This window comes from Toxorhynchites rutilus, chromosome 1 (assembly GCF_029784135.1).
Source record: "Toxorhynchites rutilus septentrionalis strain SRP chromosome 1, ASM2978413v1, whole genome shotgun sequence".
NCBI classification, from domain to species: domain Eukaryota; kingdom Metazoa; phylum Arthropoda; class Insecta; order Diptera; family Culicidae; genus Toxorhynchites; species Toxorhynchites rutilus.
Genome location: NC_073744.1, coordinates 28,886,646 through 28,906,887, shown reverse-complemented (window position 1 = coordinate 28,906,887; position 20,242 = coordinate 28,886,646). Strand labels below are relative to the sequence as shown.

Genomic DNA, 20,242 nt, shown 5'->3' with positions numbered 1-20,242 from the left:
CCTGCTGTTTCATGATGCATGGAGAGGTCGGTATGCATATGTTAGAGGCAAAGAAGAAAATAAGCTTTCTGCACTGAAAGCGTATATGATAACTTTGCTTGCATGCTGGTGTGCAATGAAGTGCGAGCCGATGCAGAGTTGTCTCGTTCTCTTTTGTGTCGTGATTTGCAGCACATAACAATAATAGAATACCGCTGGGGGAAATGTTTCCTGAAAGATCATATTTGAACGAACGAAAGCGATTTTTTCAATGAGTGGATCATTTGGCAAACACTGGTTCAGATAGTTCAATAAATAATCTGAATAGTTTAGATAGTTCAATAAATGAATAAAGATGCATACAACAGTTCAATAAATTCATAACAATATATGCATAAAGGTTGGGTTAACATAACGGGCCTGATTCTCGAATACACTTCACGGTGGAAACGAAATAAACGGTACGCCATTGAACTACGTTTCACGAGTTAGTGAAGTGTCGAAGATAATAATGAGTTTTCAGGCATATATACCAACTTTTCGGGAGAGTGTATGATCGGCGATTATGATGAGCACGAGGAATCGCTGTTTACACAAAAAAGAGCGTGAAGTGTAAACCAGAATAACATCGGTGGATGAACTCGGTGTATTGATAATGAATTCTACCAAATGTTTACAGTGGCGTGTAATCCGGAATAAGGTTGTACTCACTACACATTGTTTTCACGTGTAGTGTATTCGGGAATAAGGCCCCATATGTAGGCTGGTCAACCTCTGTCCGCTTCTCTTTTGCTGATTTGATGGACGGACAATCGTTTGCTTGTGAATGCACCCAAAGGGTAAAATATGATTTCGCACACATTTGAGCAGTTAACTAGGTGTTCCCGTGACGATTTTTTGTATCACGGAAAAGTTTTTTCGATATACGGAGGATTCAATAAGATTGTCTTGATGATTCCAGTGTCGAACGTCAACAAGGGATCACAAGCGAAAGAATATTATTTCGTATATATTTGAACAGATCGCAAGACAATTCCAAGGGAAAACTAAATATCCATTCATCCATTTATTGAGAATTGATTTAGATGCAACTTCAAACAAATGATTACTTATCCAATAGTAGTCCTACGTTAACCTTGCAGTTATATCACATATATAACCCACTTTTAGTTTTTTGTCAAATCGACTTTTTCAGTTCGCTGTCAGGTACTGATGACAGGTGTCGAGCATGAATTGCTTTAAAATTTTCGGCTTCTTCTCTAGACGATTTTGACCGCTCTTGTAATCACCGATGGAAATGGCCAATGCACTCCAACATTCCTTTTTCAACCGTTGGACCGAATCCGGAAGGTCTTCCGCCTGTTCTGCTCAGCTTATGCGGAATTCACGTTTAACTTTTCAATAGGTCCTATCTGTTTTGATCGATTCTCTTTATCTTTTTTCTCTTTAGATAATAACTGCCTTGTAGACGGATTTTGCGGATTTTTTTTTATCTATCAAACTATCTGAAAAAAAATATACTTTGATAAACAAGGTTCTGTTCTAGAATCCAAATCGTCGAACACTTCAGGAAATGCTTTTACCGCTGAGTTATAAACGGCAGAGAATGTCGATGAAGAGAATCGATCAAAGCAGATAGGTCCTATTGAAAAGTTAAGCGTGAATTCCTCATATGCTGAGCAGAACAGGCGAAAGACCTTCCGGACCCGGTTCAACGGTTGGAAAAGGAATATTGGAGTGCATTGGCCATTTCCATCAGGAATTACAAGAACGGTCAAAATCATCTAAAGAAGAAGCCGAAAATTATAAAGCAATTCATACTCGACACATGTCATGAGTACCTGACAGCGAACTGAAAAAGTCGATTTGACAAACTGGTATCTACGAAGTTTCGGAAAGGCAGCTTTTGCTAGTGATACCAAGACTTTGTAAATATTTGAAGGCCGCTGAAATTAATTCTAATTATGTCATTAATGAGATGGCATTGGATGTGTTACAGTTCATCATGAAGTGGGTCTCGGTTTCAAATGTTACAGTGAATTTGAAGCTGTTTCTAACCCTGTTCGTTTCTGTGGCATCTTGTGAACTGGCTTACCAGAGTTGATTTTATTTAAAAAATTCGGTTTACGATGGGTCAGACATGTTCAATACGTTGAGCCCCGTACCGTTATTGCTGCGCATTCCATTGAGCCCGCAACAAGAGAGCGAAAGCTCCATTAACGGCACTTGTACAATATCAATGTCGGTCTCAGCTCCAAAAGATATTTATTTCATAAGATTTATTTGAGTCACATTTCGACATCCACAAATAAACAATTTTATTTATTTTCTTATTTTGTAACTGTCAGGTCCAGTGACCAGCGCGTGAAAATAAGGGGTGGCACCCGGTCAAGCTACGCCTCTGTATATATGTCTTACAAAGAAGTCTGCTTCACTTCCTTTAATGCACCTGCCCATTCTCTATTCCCTTTCCTAAACATAAGCAGAACTTAACACCCAATGCGATCAGTTCACTACAGCAGCTACACGAACTTCCCAAGAGAGCACTAATGGCCATGGAATGCTTAATATACATCACCTGGCTTTAAAGTTATTACAACCCTCTTCAAACAATGTTCCGGACAACGTGGCAACGAAGGATGAAATGCTTTTTCTGTAGTCATAGATTTATTTGACCTAGACTTATATTCATGCAGATCTTAATTATTCAGACTTGTGTTTAAAAATGATAAATTATATCTTCTCCTGCATAATTGAATAAACATAAGGAAAGGGTAGTAAGGGCTTTAATGATTAATGTGTACATTTTTGAACCGAATGTGGTTCCGGAATCTACCATGTTATCTCATCTAACCCGTTTAAAGGTTATAAGTTCATACAGAAAACAGATTTTTTCAGGGCTTCCATTTGATGTAACAAAACAGAAAAAATACAGATTTTGAACAATGAAAACACTCAATTCCAATGCAATTACTATACACAATAACAGTCCTATGTTGAGATCTCGTCCGTGCCTCTAGGCCAGACCCATCAATTTTTTCCCTTATTTTTTTAGAAAACCAATAAATGAAAAAAGAAAACATGAAAAAGTTGTTGTCAATAAAACTTTTTCCCTGTAACATTGCCTATCTTCCGATGTATGGATGACTTGTTGGAAATTGTAGGGGCTGTTCATATAATTGTTTTGAGAATTTCAAAAAATAAGTTTTAGGAAATATGAATTTCAATTTTTAAAATGATTTTTTTTTCAGTGTAATAAAAAAAAATGGTATTTTGTAATGAAAAATTAAACAATTTCCTACATTCCGTTCGCTGACCAAAATTTTGTTGGTATTATAGTTTTTGAGCTATAATCGATCGATCGGACTGCGAAGTATTAACGTCGATCGAGTTTCGGAATATGGGTGAATATCAAAATATTTGCAGGCGTTCACACGATTTTGGCTCGTAAAGACTGGACTCAGAAAAAATGCGACACTTTGTTTTGGGTGTAACTTTAGGTAAAAATTAGCGTAGGTAAAAATAAAGAAGTTTTGGGTAATACTAGTTTAGAGTGTTATGTTTATGTATGCAAAATTTTATCGCCACCTGTCAAGTAGTTTCCGTGATGTATTCGAAACAAGAAGAGCTACGCCAGTATATCTTGGGCGTGGTGATCGATAATCCTGGTCAGTCACACAGATGGATGGTCAAGAGGCTTGGAATCCACCATTCCACCGTGTCCCGCGTTATGAAGATGTTCCGGGAGACGAAGACTATCGAGCGGCACGCTGGAAGCGGCCGAAAACCGAAAATATCGGAATACCCAGAGAAGGCACGGAAGATAAGGCAGTACTTTAAGAAGAACCCGAACCTTTCCACCCGAGACGTGGCCAAAAAGGTCAATTCGTCGAAGTGGTTCGTCCAGCAGACAATGAAGCGGGCTGGGCTACGTGTTTTTAAGGTCAGGAAGGCGTCAAACCGGACTGACAAGCAAAACATGGTGGCCAAATGGCGTACGCGGAAGCTGTACCGTGAGTGACTGGATCTGCGGGTGCGGACAGTAGAGCAAGCCGTTCGTTACAGCCGACACCATTAACGGGCAGTTTTCTCGAGGGGAATGCTTGCAGAAGCGCTTGCTGTTCTTCCTCCGCTCTCACCGAGATCGCTGTTCTGGCCGGATCTCACTTCGTGCCATTACGCCAAGCCTGTAATGGATTAGTACGAAGCGAAGGGCGTTTATTCACCAGAACTTCGTCCGATCGAAAAGTTTTGGGCGATAATGAAGAACAAGCTGAAGAAAAGCGGAAAAACATTCGAAACCGATGAAGCTTTGAAGAAAAACTGGGAGAAATTGTGTAAGGAAGATGGACAAAGCTTCGCCCAAGATCTCATGAGCAGTGTCAATAAAAATGTACGAGTATTCCGTTTGGGGGAGGGAATTGTATAAGTTAATTATGCCAAAACATACCTAATATATAGTTATTTAAACCCTGAAAATTTGAGAAGTATTCGATTTATATATTTTATTCGATAGAAGTATACTATTTATACGATTAACATCGTCATCTAAATAATGAAACGTGGGACGAAATATCACACGGTTTTACCTTCCTCGCATCGCGTACCATTAATTATACGCATTTAGCGGGGGCACTCTTGGGAGGATATTTATGTTGCCCGGGGGAACAAGCGTCGCGTTTTGGACGACCAGGTCAGCTAAGAGCTAGCAACGGTGGGGGATTTGTTTGTTTGCGCTAATCCAAGTGTAATGTACGACCACGCCAAACACAACATTCCGTAATTAAGAAAATTGTACACTTTACACAGTATAATCCAGATAAACATTTTGGTTATCGCTGAATCCCACTTGTCATTTGCATAAATCATCCAAACTAATGGCATAAATTTTTCGTTTTTGTTTCAGATTCTACACCATCTCGGTAAGTTGTATTGTTGCAGCTGCATGCATACGGCATAATCACAACAGAACGTTCGGTGCATTCCGGGCTGCAACTGAATGTTATCGACTGCACCAACGTTGCAAATGAAAGATGAATAATTTACGACCCGGGCCCATCTGACACGTGGCGCTCAATAACTGCTAATATTAGCTTGTATTATTCATTTTTCTTCATTAATAAGCAAATTCAACGTTGTTCACCCGCACCGACCGACCGGCAAAGATAGATTAATGCGATTCCGAAACCAAGCGAACCGACAGCAAAGATCTTCCTCTCGCCAGGCGGCAGCATGCAGGGTTTAGGGACTCGGTCCGTAGCCATCGGGATTCGAGATTAGACATGGATGATTTGGGAGCGGTTCGTGTGGCAGGATCTGCTTTAATTTATTTATAAGCTCTTTTAATTAAATTATGTCTGCTTAATTGCTTGGCCCGGGTCCCGGCTCGGGCCAAGCAGGGAAGCGGTAGCTTTCGGCAGGGTAAGATTGCGGCACCAGGAGTGGCACACCGTTGCTGGTGCGAATGTCGGTATGTACGAGTACGTTTTTCGGGCATCAAAATAGAAGTAAGCGCAACAGCTGTCGAATGGCAATCGCCCTGCAGCTATCCCGCGGCTTCGAGAAACAACGAACAAATAACATTGAGTTGGCAAGACATTCTGATTAGTACGCCATTTTCATAGCTGTCAGGTGTTTTGTATTCAATACGAGCAAGCGCAGCCGTGGATCGTTAGTACACCACTTTTACTCTGCATGATAAAAAGCATTATCATAGACTTGGTTTCAACAACGCAACGATGTAAACCGATTTCGATCCGTTTAATCTCCATGCTGAAGACTGTCGTCCTTACCCACTCCTTACCTTACCGTCGAAAGCCGATTCTCCACGAATCGCTGGCAGCCAATTTATCAGGACCATCGCCGCAAATTTACACTTCACCTGACTAAATTAATGAACATCTCTCTTCGTTGGGGTATCTCATTTTGCCGGTGATTTGCGCTTATCAGCCAATTTCATCAGATCCCCAAATCGCATCACAATCATGATACGTTTTTTCTTTGCGTTTTTTGTAGCCTCTGTTAAGTGCTGGTTCGACACTTTCATTGTTGTACGATTCTTCTCAGTTGGCAAACACACGATGTACCACAGCACACGACTGCCGAGCTAACGAGAAGATGTCCCCGAAGCAATTCCGTGAGGCTCTACCCCCGGGGAACACACGTGAAACTTTGCACTCGTAAGTGAAGGAGAACAAACGTTCAACGGCTCCTTCACCATTCCCTCCAGGGACTCTCGTTCTTCGCCCCCTCGCGTTCCAGCCCGGTGGAGGCACAGAATAAAAATAGAAATTCAATTGATTTCTGATGCTTTCTTTGTATAAAAGGAGATAACTCGGAACAGGGGAGATCCACAGGTTCGAAAACAGGATGAGAAGGTTCCCTTCGAACTGGGACAGGGGCCAGAGCCGATTTTGTCGTAACTCGAGCCAAATGAAAAGGATGATTTCCCTCTGCGTTTCCAGACGGATATAGAAAAGCAGAACAGAAGAGGTGAATTGTTGTCATTCCGACTTATCCTTTTATCTTGCGCCGAACACTGCTCGATCGGTTCTACCCCAGCTCCCCACCAGACGAGAAGGAAGCAGCGTGGAACTAATTCGCCGGAAGAACAGTGGATGGAGAAACGATTGAGTCAGCAACTGAGGGGACGCATGGGGATTCTGTGCTGTTTGTATTAATCGGTTTATTGATTCGGCTTCATTTTTACCACCGATCCTGTGCGAATGAGCACAGTGTATGAAAAGACGATTCGAGGATTGGGTCAGATAATGAAACGGACAAGAAAATAACAAACTGAAGCTAGTTAGCCGAAGACCAAAACGTGTATTCAGGGATTAGCAGAATCGATTTGCTGTTAGATTTTGTATTTAGGACAAAGTAGAATAGAATAAGACACCTCTGTTGCCCTCGAGTTCAAATATGTCAATTGGAATAAACATGTTTCTCTTTTATTTATTTCATTAGGCTCAAGTGGATAAAGAGCAATCATCAAGCAGTACATTTTTAAATTTAAGACTGAATATTTTATAACTACATAATTATTAACTTAAGTCCAATTAGAGTATAGCTACAGAACAATATTTCAGAAGAAAATATATGAGGGGCTCAGAATGAAAGGGGTGTAAGTGATTTGATCGATTTCTCTACATCGACTCTCTCTTTTGGTCATAACTTAGCTGTAAACTCATTCCCAGCTGTATTTTACAATGTGGAATATAGGCCAGAACCTCATCTATCGGATTCTATAGCAAACTCAAATTTGAACGATTTTGCATTTGAGTTATTAACTAAAGAAAAAGTTGATGAAGCGAAATCGATCAAGTCACTTACACCCCTTGCATTCTAAGCCCCTCATATAATTTATTCCTTCGTTGCCTCGTCGGTATTATCCTTGTCTGGAACAACGCCTGCGGTGGGTCGTAACAGCTACATCGTTAAGTGACGTAGCATCGGTATCCTTTGGTAGTGAGTACCTCCTTGTTACGTTTATAGCTCCTGTAAAGAGCTGATCTCAATGCACAATGGTCCAGGAGGTGCATTTAAGTGGAAATTTGCATTTAGATCTGGACAGCTATTTTCTATACAAAAACTGTCTTCGACAAAGTTGTTACATATAATAGAGCGCTGATTTTTATGTTATCAAAAATAGGGTGACCAGAATTGTCGATGAAATAAAAAATACTTTCTTATCTTATCTTTATAGATAGAGGTAAACATGGTTCGCAAATGTTATAGTCCCAGTTATTTGAGACATGTTTGTAGAACAAAGTTTTTTTCTATCTCTTGAAATAATCGATATAGCGCCTCTTTCTAAATTGCATTAGGGCCACTATGAAAAAAAAATTGTTTTTTTTGTTCTAGTTTTTATATCTCAAATTCTACATACAAACTGTCTTCGAAAGCCTTTTAAAGCAAACAAACATTTTACGATGCAGAACTTGTCAATATCTCAACTTCGCTCAAAGTTATTGATATTTCTTCTCAAAAAATACGCCCTCTGCAATTGTCTGTCATTCTTTCTGAGGCAAACAGGAACAAAGTTTATTGGAAGCATTTGAAAGCACATAGTTCACTCTACATGATGTGTGACTTTTAAAACTATGTTATTTTTTGTGCCCGCTTTTCCATGGTCATCCTAATTCAACTTAGGAAAAAAGCGCTAAATCGATTATATTAAAAGATAGAAAAAAGCTTTGTTCTACAAAGTTTAAAATAATTGGGGCTACAACATTGTCGAACTATGTTTATCTCTATCTATAAAGATAAGAAAGTTAGATTTTTTATTTTATCGACAATTTTGGCCACCCTATAATATAAAAAATTGTAAGGGGTTGTATCTAGGACACGACCGCATATTTTCGACGTAGAACTATGCAATTACATTAGCAATCTATTTGTTTACCACTTCGAATATAATTTTAGGATATATCGAAAACTTTGTGATAAATTATGTTCTTCGTTACAAATAAATTTGATGAACATCCTTTTATGTTTGATAAGATGCCTAGGACTACCAAAATATGTGAACGGAAGTATTGTCAAACGATCATTGTATTTTACATTTTCCTCTGAAATTATTTCACATCTCATGTTTACGTAGTTCTCCAACCGCGAAAGTTCATTCACCTCTAGTATCTGAAATGGCGATTTTCCCAGGCTTATCAGTTTAAAAATACGTTTTAGAATTTTTATAATTATTCCGGTCTGCACAACGACAAGCGATTACAAAAGTACTCAATACCAAAAAATACCCCCGACTTGCATGTATTGGCATAGCGGATTCCCTCAGGCACATTAATTTTGAAGTCCGTGTTATGGAAACACAACTGATTGAAAAAAAATACCCCCGATTTGCATGTTTTACAAAGCGGATTCCCCCAGGCACATTGATTTTGAAGTTCGTGTTAGGGAAACACAGCTCGGTGGGAACAAAAATACCCCCAGCTTGCATGTATATTTGCAAAGCGGATTTCCACAGGTACATCGATTTTGAAGTCTGTGTTGGGGAAACCATAATTCGGACCAATCAAAACTTGGCAGTTAGGGCGTTTAGATAACGCTTGACATTTTACAGTTATTCAATTGTTCATTTCATGAAAAATAACATTTAACTATTGTGATAGACGCGTATAAATATTTCCTATCAATTGATCTACACATCGTTCCGATCTGTTAAGAAATGTTCGAGTTATAAGCATTCGAAATACGGGTAGGGTTAGCACACAAATCGACAGAACAAATGTATGGGAAAAAAGGAAGTTCTTGCAGTTTTCATGAATTTAAACCGTTTAGAGATAAGCGAATTGTAATGTATAGCATATCAAACAAATCGTGGAGAATTTCCGATTCGATTGGTATGCAAATCATGAGAATTCGTTCACAGTGAAAATAGTTATTAACGTTAACTTTATTTCATAAAAACGTGACCTGTTTTCTGATTTGGCACCCTTCCTGAAAGACGTAGTTCTACGTTAAAAATAAGCGCTCTACCATATGTAACAACTTTGTCGGAGACTGTTTTTGTCTAAAGAATAAATATCTTCCACAAAGTTGTTTTTAACTAAATTGCATTAGGGTAACGATGAAAAAACCGTTGTTTTACTCTAACTTTTATATTTCAAATTCTACATCAAAATTGTCTTTGTACGACTTTTAGAGCTTATCAATACCAACATTTTGCGATGCAGAATTCGTCAATATCTTAATCCTGCTCGAAGTTATTGACAGGTTTTCTCCCAAAAAATTTACTCAAATACAAAAACTAACATATCTTTGAAAATCACATATTATATAGAGTAAAATTTGTTCTTTCAAATTCCGTCAACAAACATTTTTGATGTTTGCCCCAGGAAGAATGGCAAGCAATTGAAGAGAGCGTATTTTTCGGGAAGAAATATCAATGCTAAAATGCACCCCCGGGACTATTGTGCAATGGGTAGGGGTAATGGGGGCAAATTGGTCATGGGGGGCAAAGTGGTCACCTGCTTGTTTGATAGTATAACTATTGACTATTGACACCGTATTGATAGTCACCTTATGTTTGAAGAATGTATTGACTTTTGAGTCACCCTGTACTTCAGTAGTACTGTCACACGTTAAAATATAAATAAAAACAGAAATTGCTCTCACGATTGCCATTCGGCCGTAGTTCCGTGCGCATGGTATCTAAGGAATGTCTCGTGAAATTTAATTTATTCAATCTGCTATGTTGGATAAATCATCAGTTTGGACGACTGTTCACATATTCTAGGAGAGGTGAACATATATTTTGTTCAATCTCAGCGATTAATTAGCATAGAAATTAGTTTGATGTTTGGGGGCAAAGTGGTCATAGGTGCCTAACGATTTACAATGTTCTGTTTACTAAAGCTAATATACCTCATCACATTCTGCTCTTGAAGAAGTTCCTTTTGTGGCTTTGATCCTGGAAAAATATGCCACCCCAACTAAACCAGGCCTCATTTTGCCGAACGTTATATGTTTCTTACAACGTTTTTGTATGCATCGGAAATATTAAATTTAGACTCTAGGTGAATAGACCAAGTTTATTTCATACATGTACCTACTATATCGAATATGATTTGAACAAATTTGGACGAAAAAAACGCATAAATCTATCAAATTTAGCTTGATATGTGCAAGTAACCACTTTGTCCCCACTAGGTGACCACCTTACCTCCAAGCAAAAAAAAAGTTCGATTTTTCACCAATGTACTATTTGGAATTTTTATAGTAAAAACCGTTGGCTATCTTGAACAACAATGAGTTGAACTATAATATTCTAAGAAAAACGGGAATTGTAGCGGTATGTGGACGCTGAAAATGGGCATATTCCTTAGGGTGACCACTAAGCCTCCACTTCCCCTATATCCCCTGAAATCGCACATCGATAGAACGAATGCAAACATAAAAAACGTAAACCCATCAGGGAAAAAAAGTAATAATAACGAACGAATTGTTTTCGTACCAGGCAAAATACTGGATTACATTGAAGGACTCGTAAAATTGCTTCTAGTCGCTTCGCGGCGCTTTTCGTTGCCCTTCCATTTCCAGGAAAACCGGAAGCACAGTGTAGTTTTCCATTTGGGACCAAACCGGAAAAGCAGAGAAAGCAAGTCGCCATGAACTTGTGGTGTCCTCGGTCCGGCGCGAATGTTCCGACTTGGGCTGTTGCATGTTTGGGCCCCCAATGTAATGCGATGTCCCAAAAGCCCTCACCTGGTTCCACCATTCGGTTCTGTCATTTCTCACGGAAATATTTATTTTCCCACTTTCTGCATCTCTCGCTCGCCGCCGCATTCAAACTTTCCCAATTTGACCATTTATCATGTTTTTTTGAGGTTGGGCTTGTGTTATCGCCTTCCCGGTGGCCTTCTGCTTCTCTGGGACAACCGAATGCACAGCATCCGATGCAACGTTGGAACGTTTTTCCATCGTGTTTTTTTTCTCCACTAGTAGCTACACTGCAAACCGGAAAGTGGTAGCGGTGCAAACAAAAACGGAAAACTGGTAAGGTGTGGAATGTAAAATACTTTTCCTGTTGATGCAGTTTCCCATTCGCAACGGACTATTACACGATTTATCTAGTAGATTTTTTAAGCTTCTCTGTTTTTGCTTTGGTCCGTGGCGCTGGTCATAAATAATGTACAGTAACCGGGTGTGGGCTTTTAATTGTAAAACTTTTGGGTGTAATTGAAAGTGATGAATGTAGTCAAGCTTGGGAGAATTTTAAGCCATCGTGGGATTTCAATTTGAACTCATTCATTCGTAGGAGTGGTTACGAAACGATGCCTTGCTGGAAATTTGCATCAGCATCGGGTTTTACATGCAAATAAGAACCAGCGCAACAAATTTCTCAACTTTCACCTGAACTAGTTGAGCCTTTTTTCAATGATAAACATGCTTTTATTTCTATTCTATTAGATGTTCAAGATAATTGTTACCGTTTTCCTGTTGGTTTTTTAAATATGGTAATTACTGCAAGAAATATCCCCAACCAATTTGGATGTAAACAGAGATCGCTTCGCTTTGTGCCTGTTGCAAGGTTTTCAAAATTTTATTGAATGACTTGCTTTGACTCCTGCAAGAATTAAATTGACACCGATCAACATGGATTTCACCCCAAAAGATCAACTACCACGAACATGGTTCAGTTTGCCTCGTTCTACATAAGCAACATTGATACTGGTGACCAAGTCGACACCGTCAATGAAGGGCGCTTCCTAATCCTTTTGGCATATTTCTTTCATTCAAGTTCTATACCTTAACCCAATGTCCTGGAAAAAAAGGTAATGAAGATGGTGATTTTTCGAGCGACATAGCATGCGCTGCCATAACTATTTCTCAAATAGTGACGTCAGTTGTTGTGTTTATATTCGATTGCCTACCACATCCACTTGAAAATGCTATTTTCAGTATGTGTTTTATGAATGAAAAACATACATTTAATTGAAGTTCCCGCTGATTATGAATATGGTGTGACAGCGTGTAGTGAAATTACGTTGAAAATGACGAATGAAAGTGATATTTCAGTACAATATTTTCACTCCTCCACGGCCATAGAAACGAACGAAGCTTCGTTAGTTTTACCGTACCATATAGATATTACTATGGGTCTCAGTGTGGGAAAATAGTGTTCAATTAAGCAGCATTTCACCGAAAATGTAAATGGTTCCGAGGACTAAGAATACGACTGCTCTCTGGATCGTTTTACCATATAAATAATGGAAATAAGTAATAATACAATTGTCATCTGTTAAAAAACAAACCGTTGCAAGATTTCATGAGAAATTGAGTTCCAATCATCATGAAACCGAGAGTACATTGAACATTGTTTTGTTTCTTTCATATACATTTCATAGAGAACGCAAATAATTACGACACGAAATTTTGCATGCGAATACTTCGCCTACTGCTTCACCTCGATATGTATCTCATTGACCATAACCGTATGCTCACACCTTACGCTTAACTCTAATCATGTTAGTGTTTTTACTGAACGACTACGATCAATGCTATAGTGTTAAGAATGTATAATAAAATTCATGTAGACGTTTTTGTTCAATGAATAAATGTTAATGTAAAACTCCTTTCATAAGGTTCTGTACAATATCTGACTGCAGCTTGTTCAGTACGGAAACCCCACTTGATTCAAAAGTGCCGCGTTCTAAAAAGAGCCGCGGATAATTTGTAAAGAACCGTGACCTGTTTTTATATTTGAAAATTTGTGACTTTGTATGTTTGTTTGTAGCGTTGTCCCACATTAGTAGAAAATCGACCCTCTTCCTGTTGACCGTTTGATATGAAATTAGGAACACCCCTTTATCTCTGTTGCCATTATTGAACTGCGTATTCCATGATCTTCACAATTCACGATGGCGGCTGCTACAAAATGGCGGACTACAAACTTTCTCAAAATCTTATAAATATGGGTATCAAATGAAAGGTCTCGATTAGTAGAACACAGTTATTTGTGAAAAATGAAAATCCAAACTGGCCGCCGCCACAAAAAGGCTATATACATTTTTCAAAACCGCATCAATATTGGTATCAAATGAAAGGACCTATGTGTTAAAATTACCTGCTTAATTTTCAAAATATACCATAACCGATGCTCATTTCTGAATCATTTCTTGGTCTTAAAGAGCAATACGGGAAGGAAAGAAGACGGCATGTCAATTGTGCCTACACTGATTTCTATAAATAACACAGCGAAGCCTTCAACATCTTTTTTCGAATTTCCTCATTAGAATTTCTCACTTTACATTTTGTCAACAGGAGGTTCGACAAAACACATAATCTGATTTGTCGGAATTTTTCTTTCTTCATTCGGGTAAACATTCCATTCGGGTAATGGTCCCATTCGGGTATTTATTTCGTTCGGGTAAACGTTGCATTGGGGTTTTTGTTAGGCTCGGGCGATTGTCATTCGGGTATGTGTTACATTCGGGTAAATGTGCTTCGGGTAAACCTATTTCGGGTGAATGGAATCCAAACAACCGGAGTTCGAATCCCATCGAAACAATTTTCTTAAACATCTCCATTTTTAACATTCATATCCTCCTTCCACTAAAAGTCAATTAAATAATTCCTATTTTGAACAACATAAATGTTCTCATATATACAAATGGCGATTTGTGTGAGGCTTAATATTTCACGTAGATATTTTACGCAATTTGTTTTTTCACAATAAAGCATAATAGATAATAGTCGTATAAGGTGCAAATGTGAGTCATACTCATATATTCATCCAAACTAATTAGCAAGCATTTGCCATGTATGTATATTGCCTTCACTTTTTTATGTATATGTTAGTTAAGCGCACCATATACCACCAAAAATATGGGATATATGAAGCTGTGTATACGCTGCTTATACGATTTGCTGGTAATTACGATGGGTATGGGTAATTAGGGACTGCTGTAAAGTTATTCGCACGTCGCTGAGGGCGTGTGATATTTATTTGATAAACGTGAAACACGATCGCGTGTTTTTTCGCATTTATCTTGTTTTCACTTTAAAAAATACCCTTCTGTCAAAAAACATGAGTCGAAGAGCTGTTTGAACCTATTCTGAAAATCAACACTTATTATCAATTATGTCGAGCAAGTTTTGAAGAATCATTTGTTTTCCTTTGGAATATGCCACCACATACTAGTATCAAAATTTACCCACGAAATCAGGAACTAACTTTTTCCTAGTGTCGGATAAATTCTCTTCTGTCAAAGCACCACATCATAGCTAACATATTGTGTATAACACAAGAGCTCATTTCACTCATGTCAATGACGCGTGAACTTTGTTTAGTATATTGAATGAAAACAGCACGAATGAATTTCGAAAAATCTGCACTCAGGCACCTTCCTTACTGTCTATACCTCAAGGTGATTATCATAAAAGTCAAGTTGATCTTCATCGCTTACAGTGTTTTTTTTATTGAAAGCTAGTTTTATTTCCATATTTAGAAAAAAATGAAAGGTCCAGGGGTACACAAAAATAACATGATGGTTTTGCGATGTATCGAAAAGAAATTAGCAACTTTTATAATAATTCTACTCAAAGATGGGTGAACTTGTTTTAGTGTGCATGCAAACACATGCTTGTTTATATGTCAACAAAAGTTTGTGCAATCGATTCATTCCGTTTGAGTTGTTCGTTCTCGCTTTGACTAGAATTGATCTTAAGAAAGAAAGAAAGAAAAGAAAATTCTGAACACTTAATGTACTGAAAAGTGTGCTACCTTCTAGTGGAGGCGATCTGGCGTATTGGTAACATTCATGCCTCTCACGCTAAAGGTCACGAGTTCAATTCTCACTCCCGACATTCTTCCAAAAATGGAAGTAAAAGTGACGAACCAGCCAAATGAGTTGAAAGTCACTATAATACAGATAAAAAAAAATGGGTGGGTTATATCTAATATATAACCGCAAGGTTGACGTGGGACTACCTTAGCTTAGCAATCATTTGTTTGTATTGATTAAATTTTAGATTGAATGAAACGATTTCCGAGTTCAATTGAATCCAATATATTTGCTTTGTGATTAAAAAGATTGTATGATGCCATATAAGGTCAATTCATGCAATGTGATAGATCATCGGCGTGTTCTTCATTACAAGTAAATTTAGGACAGTCATTTTTTTACGATTGGTATGATGGCATCTTTGTTTTGAAGTTGAATATTAGTATAACTAATTATTTCTCTCAGTGTAATGATTAATCGATTATTTAGGGTGATTAATCGTATCGAATAACAAACTGCTGGAAAGTATTCGATTAGCTGATGAACGATTAATTTCAAAAATCGGGGATCACTACTTACATGTATTTGCAAAGCCAATTTCCCTACGCTCCATGGATTTCAAGTCTGTGTTAGGGAAACACATTTCAGTCGGAACAAAAATACCCCCAACTTTCATGTATTTGCAATGTAGATTTCCCCAAGGCTGCTTGGTTTTGATGGCTGTGTTGGAGAAACCGTAAATCGGGCCAATCAAAACCATACAGTTAGGGCGATTTGATATCGCTTAACATTTTACAGTTATTCAATTGTTTCTCTAATGAAAAATAACATTTTTCTAATTGCGACAGAAGCGTAGAAATATTCCCTATCAATTGATGCACACATCTTTCCGATCCAGTAAGAAATGTTCGAGTTATAAGCATTCGGAATCTTTCATTTTTTCCTGCATGTTCTGTGTTTAGGTTTTCATTTTACCCCCCACATACTCCAGTTAGACGTAGTCCCACGTCAAAAAAAAGTGCTACCTTCAACCAAATCGCAAAACGGTTTAAAGTGCACCACATAAGTGTGAAAAATATCATCCACAAGTATAACAACGAGTTCTCCTTGAATTGGATCGTCCAGTAGTGACATCTAACGACACCCATCGGTATCAACCCGTGATGTGGCCTAAAAATTTAAAACCAGCATTGGAATGATTCAAAGAATCAAAGCCAGGAACACCTTGAAGACATACAAAAAGCGGAAGGTGCCTAAGAAACCCCCAGAACAACAATCTCGAGCCAAAACAAGGGCACGAAAACGGTATAACCGGATACTGGACAACAGCAACCAGTGCATCCTAATGAAGGAGGAAACATACGTCAAGCAGGATTGAAGAACGCTTCCAGGGCCGCAATTTTTTACGAAATCGGTGGAGGAGGAGGTAGACGATACTGAATGCAGGATTACGTTGGAAAAATTTGGAGAGAAGGTTCCAATATGGCAAGCTATTTGTACTTGAGGTCTGCGGTCTCCTATTTTCTTCACAAAAGGTACAATCAATGTTCAAATTTACAAAGATGATTGCTTGACGAAAAGATTACTGGTCCTGTTCAAAAAGCATCAGTCCCCCTCTCTCTCCCCTCTGGCCGGATTTCGCATCTGCGCATTAAGCTCATCCAGTATTACCGTGGCTCTCAAACAATAACATCCAATTCGTCGAGAAAAACATCTATCCACCAAATTGTCTAGAGAACCGACCAATTGAACGTTACTGGACGATTGTGAAAAGAATTGCATCCAGGGAATGCACAACAGCTAATGTGGCAAATTTCATGAAAGGTCTTTCGTAAAAAGTGCGTTCGTTCTATAGAGCATCATATTTTGACTTTTGTTAGCCACACTATTGTTTAACATTGAACTGATCTTCAATAAACCAAAAACAAAAGTTGAAATAATAATCGCATTTTATTTTTATTCACGAATAGATGTTGCTAAAGACTTTTCGATACACCGATACCGTCAGACCGATATGGATATAGATAACCTTTATGGTCTTTTTTTACTCTTAAAAGCACTTTCCAACTTCATTTTGTGATGAGGTGTAATATTATCACACATTCACGCAACAGCACCTGTAGCTATGTGGATAGCGCGGTCGTGTAAAACAGCGTGACATTCCAGCCGGCCTTGGTTCGATCCCCGTTAAATCGTTCAGACTTTTTCTTGGGTGCAATCCAAAAAGATATAAAAAAAAGAAAAAAAGAAAGAGATGTAACGAACATTTTAAAGCTTCTGAAACAGATTACTTTACTTGCTCATTTGACGTTTCAGCACACGAAATAGATTTTTTTCTGCCGAAGATGAAATGTTTTCTGCCAACGCTAGTTTGTGTGTAGAATTAAATTCGCCATATTTGAGGGTCATGAAAGAGAATATTTTCGGCACTGCTAGTTCAATCTCGTATCTTACATAGAAGTAATACAGTCCATTTCTCTGCTGGCAATAACACCCACAGGTAGACCCAGGTAATTCTACCGCTTTGCTATTTGTCTACTTCAACAGCTCTAGCTTCTGTTAATTGTTCATCACGAGCAAATTATCGCCTTTTCACCACCTCCTGCTCTCAAAGATTGCATAAATTTTCCAGCTCCATTACACCCAAAATAAGCACCATCATCCGCGCTTAACATACTTAATACGATTTTAATTGCAGAGGAAAGTGCGTAAGGCACGTAACTCGTTGTTCTCCTTCCGTACGTGCTAATTGAGAACTCGAATCAGCCCGGTAGAACCGAATGATCTATGTGTGTAAGGTAATCATGGGCCTCGAGAATCGCACGCAGAAACGTGTGCATTGCGTAATTTGATTGATTGCTTTGGCGGAACCTCATTAGGGATTCTGCCGCTCTTTTGAGTTTGAATGGGTGTGAACACGTGTTAGATCAGTTCGCACGTGGGAATGATGGTGAGCGAATGCAATTGCTTCTGCTTCTGCTAAGGCGCGATTCCATTGAAATCGGATTTGGAGGTAAGAATGGGAGTTACGTGACAGAAATTGATTGGAGCATCACGCTACCTGGAAAGTGGTTATCTTGCGCTACCTTGTTAATTAGAGGATTGCTTCTTGTTGGTGCCTGATTAACAATCGCTCATTAACGCAAACTTATGTTGATTATCGATTGCTTATGAACATAGCGCCCCTCTTCACGATTTAAATAATTCATCATCTAGTATTCTAGTTAGCGTTAATTGAATGTTCCAATGTTGTCACAACGGCCATTGTATTTTCATTCGACAGTAAATATTCGATTGAAATTCGATTCACCCCTATGTCGAGTTTGAAATTTCAAAATTTCCAGAATATGCTTTATTCCTTACGACTTACAACTATAACAGTGTTGTCATAAATTTCAAAAATCAATTGCTTCGAACCTACAGCTATTTCATTGTTACAGCAATTCCATGGCAAACCGATATAGTGGTCTCAGATTTTCGTCAAAAGTGATAATTTTGTTCTTCATCGCAAAACATTAGACCTGTATTTTTTGACGTAGAACTACGTCTTTCAGGAAGAGTACCAAATCAGAAAACAGGTCACGATTTTATGAAATAAAGTCAATGTTAATAACTTTTTTGACCGTGAACGAATTCATATGATTTGCATACCAATCAAGTCGGATTTGTTTTCAATATTTATTTGATATGCTATACATTACAATCCGCTAATCTCTAAACGGTTTAAATTCATGAAAACTGGAAGAATTTTCTTTATCCCATGTATTTGTTCTGCTGATTTGTGTCCTCACCCTACCCGTATTTTGAATGCTTATAACTCGAATATTTCTTAACACCTCGGAAAGATGTTTGTATCAATTGATAGGAAATATTTCTACGCGTCTATCACATTTCATTAAATGTTATTTTTCATGAGATGAACAATTGAATAACTGTAAAATGTCAAGCGTTATCTAAATGCCCTAACTGCCAAATATTGATTGGCCCGATTTACGGTTTCCCCAACACAGACTTCAAAATCGGTGTGCCTGGGGGAATCCGTTTTGTCAAAACATGCAAGTCGGTGGTATTTTTTCCCACTGAGCTGCGTTTCCCTAATACGGACTTCAAAATTAATGTTCCTGGGGGAATCCGCTTTGCAAATACATGCAAGTCGGGGGTATTTTTTGGGGTTGAGTACCTAAAACGTAATTTTAAACTGAGAAACCTGGGAAAATCGTCATTTCAGATACTAGAGGTGAATGAACTTTGGCGGTTCGAGAACTACGTAAACATGAGATGTGAAATAATTTCAGAGCGAAATGTAAAATACAGTGATCGTTTAACAAATCTTCCGATCACATATTTTGGTAATCCTAGGAATCAAATCGAACGTGAAAGACGTTCATCAAATTTATTTGTAACGAAGAACATAATCTATTACAAAAATTTCGATGCATTCTAAAATGATATTCGAAGTGGTAAACAAGTAGTTCTACGTCGAAAATATGCGGTCGTGTCCTAGATACAACTCCTTACATTTTTTTTATTTTTATTAGGGTGCCCAATCCATTTTAGGGTGGTCCGAAAAATCATTTTGTCCACTTTTTCCCAAAAATGATTTTTTTTCAAATTTTCATAACTTTTGAACATAATTTGCTTCAATTTGATATGTGGATCATCTAAATAGGTTCAGTGGTTCAAATGTTTTGAATTTTTGAAAAAAGTCATTTTTGGAAAAAAGGGAAAAATTATTTTTCAGGTCACCGATTAACTTTGGAAGATCATGTCTTAAAAACGAAAAAAAAAAATCTCTGAAATCAAGATATGTTTTGTAAAAAGCTTTCAAGAAAAAATATTAAAAAAATATAGCGTCCTCTAGCCTTGAAAACAATAAAAAACGACTACAATCAATAATTACGAAAATTAAATCTATTGCTTTTGCAAGTTAAATATTTCTTTAATAAAAGGCTAGTTCATTGGCTTCAATTTGATATGTCGATCATCTAAATCGGTTCAGTAGTTCAAAAGTCATGAACTTT

General features: G+C 38.0%; 1 protein-coding gene across 4 annotated transcripts in view; it reads left to right on the top strand.

The window, feature by feature from the left end:
* LOC129764240 (5-hydroxytryptamine receptor 1-like) overlaps nucleotides 1-20,242 on the top strand; it is a 201,156-nt gene that overhangs the window by 162,966 nt on the left and 17,948 nt on the right. For all 4 annotated transcript variants that reach the window (XM_055763138.1, XM_055763129.1, XM_055763156.1 and 1 more), the window contains one exon: nucleotides 4,886-4,901. The gene's annotated coding sequence lies outside the window, so the exon portion shown is untranslated. The remainder of the gene's footprint in view (nucleotides 1-4,885; nucleotides 4,902-20,242) is intronic.